Source organism: Scleropages formosus, chromosome 9 (genome assembly GCF_900964775.1).
Source record: "Scleropages formosus chromosome 9, fSclFor1.1, whole genome shotgun sequence".
Classification (NCBI taxonomy): domain Eukaryota; kingdom Metazoa; phylum Chordata; class Actinopteri; order Osteoglossiformes; family Osteoglossidae; genus Scleropages; species Scleropages formosus.
In genome coordinates this window covers 14,050,002-14,057,631 of record NC_041814.1, presented here as the reverse complement: position 1 = coordinate 14,057,631, position 7,630 = coordinate 14,050,002, and the positions used below count along the sequence as shown (strand labels likewise).

General features: G+C 40.2%; 1 pseudogene; it reads right to left on the bottom strand.

Moving 5' to 3' along the window:
• Positions 1 to 1,016: 1,016 nt before the first annotated feature.
• On the bottom strand, positions 1,017 to 6,593 carry LOC114911258 (cytochrome P450 2J2-like; annotated as a pseudogene).
• Between the last annotated feature and the right edge of the window lie 1,037 nt (positions 6,594 to 7,630).

Here is a 7,630-nt window from a genome sequence, read left to right as displayed (position 1 = left end):
CCTGCATGTATCTCACTCACACAAATACTTTTCCTGCTACTTTATTAGAGAAAATGCTACAAAAAATCTGCAGCTTCAACACAAACACATCTCATGGGGTTGTGGTGGTGCAGCGGGTTTGGCTGGGTCCTGCTCTGTGGCAGGTCTGGGGTTCGAGTTCTGCTTAGGGTGCCTTGCAATGGAGTGGTGTCCCATCCTGGGTGTGTTCCCTCCCCCTCCAGCCTTATGCCCTGTGTTGCTGAGTTAGACTCCAGTTCATTTCAACCCGTTACTGAAGCAGCTTTGAAGGCATGTACACCCATCTCAGAGATTTCAGTAGTAATACTGAAGACTGTTTATAAACAACAAGATGTAGACAACTGACTCCACCACATAAACAATTTTTTTATTTTCATTGTAATTTTAAATCAACATCGTAACATAACCTATGTGCAACTCAACTTTATGTCCTATGAGTGCATTATGTTTTCAGACACGAATGTACTCAGCAAACTGCCAGATTTTATAATTCTGTTCCACCTGTGTGGTAATTTCAAAACTCAGGTGGTTACTCGGGCATTTAACAGTATCGCCTTAAATCCAAAGCAGTTTCATAAATTAGAATAGAGGAATACAGTTTCCCTCATACGACTGAAGCTCCATTTACAAGAATTCTGGGTTAGTAGCAAATGTAATTTGTGCCTAAAAATTGCATAACAAGCTGTCAACTCACACTGATGAGGTATCTCCCAGGACCAATGAGAAGATTTGTTAAAATGTGTTCAGTTTTTGTCTTTGTGATAATAGCAACTTTATTTTTGCACTCTCACCTCCAGAGAGAAAAGCAAACGTCCAAACACCCATAATTGAAGTGGGTAACATGACATTGTAACTTAAGTTACAACTCCACCTTATGCACTTCCATGGGATACATATGCCTACACCACTCTATTCCTTTTTTATCGTACACTTTCGGGAAATTAGTTCACTGTGGCATCTGAACATTTCAAATTTCCAGCAAAAAAAATCTTCCTTATGACATTGCTGTGTTCAGCGGGGTACAGCACACAACTTATATGGCTTAGGGCTGTGGGTAGCTCCCACTTTGGACTCCAGGGTGGGCTCCACACCAGGGGGTGGAGAGAATGTGAACCGCTGGAGAAGGGAGGTAAAGAACAGGAACAACTCCATTCGTGCCAGCTGCTCCCCAAGACACACCCTCTTGCCTGAGGGAACAAAGACAACATGACATTTGAGAACTATACTTCTATTTCCATGTCAAGTAATTTTTACTGTTTACTGAGCAAGTATATTGAACAATATTATAAAAACTGAGTTTCAAAATTTTATTAAATTGTGCTGTCACAAGGACATAGATCCTTCTGAATGTACTTTCCATTTGTGAAGCCAAGTCATCATCATTGATGTCGTTTTCAAGCATAGCAGGCCATCTGAGAATTGAGTTGTATACAGTATTTCTAACTTTCTCACAGTAAAATATAGAACAGGAAAGACAGATTTCATCAGTAAGGCATTGCACATGTAATATGCTACCAGCTGAGAAAGGCAAGAAGGCATCTCGTCTTCTGAACTTCCCCTCTGCATCCAGGAAATGGCCAGGATTAAATGTGAAAGGAGTCTCCCACTCAGTCTCATCAAAAAGCACAGAGTGTAATGTTGCCATCACCATAGTACCCTGGAAAAATAAAAGGTCTCTGAAGCCTCAATTATGACATCATCTAGAGAGCAAGAAACCTCGCAGACTTACTACTGCTGAATACGTTAAATCTTCTACACTTATCCATTTAGCTGACGCTGTTCTCCAAAGCAACTTACAGTGTTAAGCTAATTACAATTATCACCCATTTCAGCAGCTGGGTAATTTACACAGGAGCAATTTAGGGTAAGACATTGCTTAAAGGTACTACAACTAAAGGTGGGATTTGAACCTGCAACCATTCATTAAGTGTTTCACTGACATATCAATGAGTGACCCATTCTAAGTAGTGTATCTAACAGTGTAAATCACCTTAGTGAATAAGGTGTGTGGGCAAGTAACACTACGTAGAATCCATTATAAGTCGCTTTGGAGAAAAGGGTCTGGAAAGTGAATAAATGTAAATATAAATGTAAATGTAAGTGAAAAGCAGTAGTGGTAACCACTACTTTAGCAGCTGCCCCAAACCCATTGAAATTAAAGTGTCCATTTAGATTTAAAATAAAAAAAAATTAACACTGCTCTAACATTGTTATGATGTGCAGGATATAAAGTCCGAAAAATATCTTGACATGTGGGAGGGGAAAAAAAAAAAAAAAAAAAAAAAAACTTACCTTTGGAATTGTGTATCCTCTCAGTGTGGTTTCTTTTGTCGTCAAACGCATCCCATTCAGTGGTACAATGTTACCCATCCTCTGTATCTCATGAATAACAGCATCAGTGTAGGGCATATTGGCTCTGTCTGCCATGGTTGCCAGACGTGAGGGTCCAAGTACTTGGTCTATTTCTGCTTGTACCTTCTCTAAATGTGTAGCAGAGTAAATAGGATTTTAATAAGGAAACTGAAAAGGTACCTATATCTTGAGAGTATAAACTTTACAGCTGGGACATCTTGATCATTTGTTCGTATTACAGCATAACATTAATGAGTTTTAAAACCCATTCTTTGACACCACTTGTATATGTCTGGTAAATTAAACTTAAAATTATCAGCCTTGATCCAGTTTTATCTCGAATGAACAACACCATTCAAATAATATGAAAAGTTAAGGTCGTAAATTCTCTATAATTTCTATTAGTCACTGATTAAATATAATATGAAAAAGTAAGTTAATACATGCATATTTCTTGTCTTGTAGACCATGCTTAACAGAACTTTATAACTGCCAAGCTTTCAGTAAACTTATCTGCAACATGAAAACCAACCTTGTATTTCTGGGTATTTAATCATATACAGCAAACCCCAGATCAGTGTAGTTGATGTTGTTTCTGTCCCAGCAGCAAACAGATCCAGAGTGCAGTGACACAAGTTGTCCTCATCGAAACCTGCTTCAGCATCATCTTTCCACTCCAGGGACAAAAAAAAGACTAAAATTATGTTCTGTTCTATATTGGAACAGATACCAGCAGAACAGATAAGTAACTGCATTTTACGTCATGCAAAAAAAATTCTGCAATTCAGCTGGTTACTTCTCTAATATTACCTTTTCCATCTCAGAAAGGAAGCTGTCAATGTAGTCTCTCGGAGTTGAAGGGTCCCAGTCCTCCTTGTGCTCCTTAATTTTCAGCTTTACAAAGTCAGCCAAAATTCTCAAGTGGGAAAATATTTTTTTGTGTGGACCAGGTAATCTGCGCATCAGCCATGGGAACATGTTGTACAACTGAAGAACAAAAACAGTAAATTCCTCAGAAAACTTTTATTTCTATAAATTACTTATAAATGAGACAGGATTAAGTGTCAACACAAATAAAATCCCTAAAATCAATGAAAAATTACACGCAAGTAAAATGAGGTACTTTACCTGAGCCCAAATGCTCCCCTCCAAATAAACTGTTTCATTGATTATTTTTAGCAGCGTTTGGAAGTAGCTGTCGCTGTAGTCAAACCGGTCGCCAAACACCAGACAACTGATGATGTTGGCAGCAGCATTGTTGATAACAAAAATAGGTTCAAATGGCTGGCCTACGGGATTTTAATTGAAAAACAACATAAGCTGGAAGCCTTACTCAGTTTTTATATTAAAGTAAATGCTTATAATGGCACTGAAAACAAGGTTCTGAAAACCAGTGCAGCAGTTTTTATGATCAAAGTAGAAGCAGTCAGTGATAATCAACAACAAATTAAAAAAATCTAAATTAAAAGAGCAGTACCTGTTTCCAGGTCTTAGTCATACCTTGAGTGTTCCCTATAACTTCACTTAGGAACCTACATTCCACTTGGATCTGCGACTCAAGACTTTTCTTCCCCAGTCCAAAGTTTCTCAGAGTATGGAGAGCAAACCTTCTTTGCTGTTTCCACTGATACCCATTGGAGACAGCCAAACCTTTAAAACATTTGTATTAAATTAGTGGTTTTCAAGTTAGCATTTCAGTATCATTGTTAAAATCTGGCATCCATTTATAGTCTGTTAGTGGATGGAACAGGTTAAAAAATTTTTAATCTTATTATTCGAGCCTTTTGAATGAAGATGAATGTGAATAAAAATGAATGTGAATGAAAAATGGACCAATTAGAGACACAGTTAGAGTTACTTATACTAGGATTCCCAAGCTTTTGCATTAAAATTGCTTAAGGATATGCTTGTTCATATGAGTCAACATCAGGAGAAACAATATTACCTTTGTTCTGAAAATATCAGTAAATAGTGGTAATGATGGACGATCAACAAAGTTTTCACCGTGTTCAACCAGGGCTTCCTTCACAGGCTTCAGACCATTTACAAAACCATCCTTTGTCCCAGTCGAATACTAAAAATATTTCCATATTGCTTGGCAAACTAGAAAAGGCAAAACAAAACTCAATTAACACAGTAATTACTGATGAACTATATACGTTACGTTCGCTGAAAAATTATGTCAGTGAGTTATGTGGGCTTCTTCGAATACACACAATCAGTCTGAAACGGCTTGTCCCAAGCAGGGGTCACGGCGAACCGGAGCCTAACCCGGCATAAGGCTGGAGTGGGAGGGGACACACCCAGGACGGAACGCCAGTCTGGCGCAAGGCACCCCAAGCAGGACTCAAACCCTAGACCCACCAGAGCGCCAGGCCCTAGCCAAACCCGCTGCGCCGCCGTGTCCCCCCTTCATATACAAAAATATTGTAATGTTCATACAAAATCGGAACCAGTGAAAAAGTGTACAAGTGAAAAGGGTAGACAATTGGCAGCTTTGTGTGAATGGTACATGATTCTAAGTTCCAACCTCCTGTCAGGACAACATCCTACAATCACCAAAGTTCACGTGTTCCCTGGTACCTGACTGTGAGTGTGGTTTTGCTGTTTCTGTAAGGGATCGAAAGTGGGTGTGGCAGGAATATTCTGCTGGCGGTGTGTAAATTTTGTGACAAATACCCACAATCCAAGAATTCTCATTGAATCTCTGTATTAAGAGAAGCAGAAGGCAGGCACAAAATCCTCTGCTAGTGTGCTACATGAGTCATCTCCAATTTTTTTCAAAGAAAAAAATGTATGAGATGCTTCCCTTGATATGACATCACATTCAACCAAGACTTTTTTGAAAGCAACTGACAGTCACATCTATTTATTCAGCGGGGTAATTTTACTACAGCAATTTAGGGTAAGTGCATTGCTCAAGGGTACTACAGCTGGGGGTGGGATTCAAACCTGCAACCTTTGGGTTCAAAGGCAGCAGCTCTACCCACTTCGTCATCAGCTGTCCCTTACATGTAATAAAAATCATTTTACATTCAGTATATTACAGTAACGGGGGGTGCGGTGGCGCAGTGGGTTGGACCGGGTCCTGCTCTCCGGTGGGTCTGGGGTTCGAGTCCCGGTTGCGGTGCCTTGCGACGGACTGGCGTCCCGTCCTGGGTGTGTCCCCTCCAATTCTGGCCTTACGTCCTGTGTTGCCGGGTTAGGCTCCAGTTCCCCGCGACCCCGTATGGGATAAGTAGTTCAGAAAATGTGTGTGTATATATTACAGTATCTGCTATTTGTTCACTCTTTTACCAAGTCAAGCACAAACCCCTTTCACAATAAAACGTAATGGTACTCATCTTTAAGGTCTATGATACTATTTATTTAGTTACTTCAAAGTTCAACTCATTTTGACTTAATGTGTCTAGTATTATACATTGTTTCACTGATTTTTATACAGTCCTATGTTTTATGCCTGTATTTAAAGTAAAAAATTAATCACATCCAGCATATAGCTGTTAAAAATTAAAGAATAATAAGAAGAAACAATGAAGGCAACAGCTGTTTGCAATCAACATATTGTACCTGTTTTATTCCACTGATATCTTTGACACACTGTAATAATAAAGACATTCAAGTGTTGTGCAGGCCAGGAGGTGGGATTCGAACCTCAAACCTGTGGGTCTAACTTAGGCAGCAGCTCTAACCTTGAGCCGTTCTTCGTACTAGTCGTACTTTATTATTCTTTTTACGAAGTTTGACAACGAAATAGCGCATTAAAAGTATAAATCGAAGGAAAAACAGCAACAACACGCCGTTCGTGTTCGTTCTGTCCTCAGAACTAGAAGCGAAAGGAGCCGCAACAGAATGAGAATCTCACAGCAAAACGACGATCCGCTCAATTCACCTCCTCCTCCTGCCTTGTGAATCTGTTGGTTTTAACGGCTGCATTAATTCATTTAGAGACAAAACGCACGTACCTCTGCTACCTGGAGATGAATTCTATTTGAATCGATACGGAAAAGATCTCCCACAAAAGGCAGGGACCACGGTGGTCCAGGAGGAAAGTTTTTCGGAGCCTTGTTTTTAATTAGGTCCACAAGTATCAAAAGCACAAAGAGAAAGATTAAAACACTGCTGAGGTCTAACCATCCTGACAAGGAGAGGACGGACATGGTTGCTGTTATTGCTGCGTATTTACAGGTCAAACCAGTTCTGCTCCCTCTCTGCCTCCAGAACCGTACTGTAATTGAACTTTGAGAAATGTTCCGCAAGACTGGAGCTCGAGGACACGTTTGATGGACACTTGAGTGACCAATCAGAGTCTGAGTCCCGCCCACTGGCAAAAGTGGTTTATGTCAGTTGCGCTTGTCTACGTTCAAGCTCGGGTTTGTTTATTAACCTACTCGTAATTACTTTCCGGTTTAATTAGGTGAATATTTTTTACGGGAGCAATTTAGGGTGATTACTTTGATTGCGGATACTAGGGCAGCGGTTTTGAACCGCGGTCTCTTTCGGCTTGGACTTTAGCCGATGCCGATGGTTATAATCATTATGATACTGACTTCGTTCTTGATCTGCTTATATCACAGAAACTGAAATATAGAACGCCCTTTTTCCATAAAACCAGAGCATTGCCTCCCTGTACAAGCTTGTGTTTTTCCTTTCTCTGTTTATGAGGTTTTTTTGCCTCGTACAGGTTCTTTTCTCTACCATTGGTTGTATTCCCTGTCGATCATCGTCAGTCCTGCTGCCACTTCCTCCATCTGCACCAATCACCTCCAGGTCCCGCCACTTTAAAACCCTCCTATTTGCCCACTGATGCTCAGATTTATGTCTCAGAGCGTGACTTTGCCTTGTTTTCAGTGGCAGTGTTGCTTATGGCTTCTGTTCACTTATTGTACCCCAGACCCTGCTTGACTTCAATTACTTTATCTTGGTGTTGTTGCCTTGGGGAAGAAGAACTTGTGAGAATCTGTCACGTGCCTTGCATGTCCAACACAGGTTGTGCTACTGTCTGGTTGGGAAGAGTTAGGTGCCACCCGTTGTATCCAACAACAGCCAAAAATACAATACCTTAGTTAGGGTGTCACAGATGCTCAAGAGCCCTTTGTTTTTCTTTCCATAGCTTGGGTAGTATTACTAGATAAATAGTTTTTCTACGTTCGTTGCTTTCTAACTGTTGTAATTCCGTTTCCCTCTGGAAAGTGTCTTTGTAAATATTGTACAAAGTCACTTGAACATCTGCCTCAGTTTCTACTGTAAAGGAAACTAC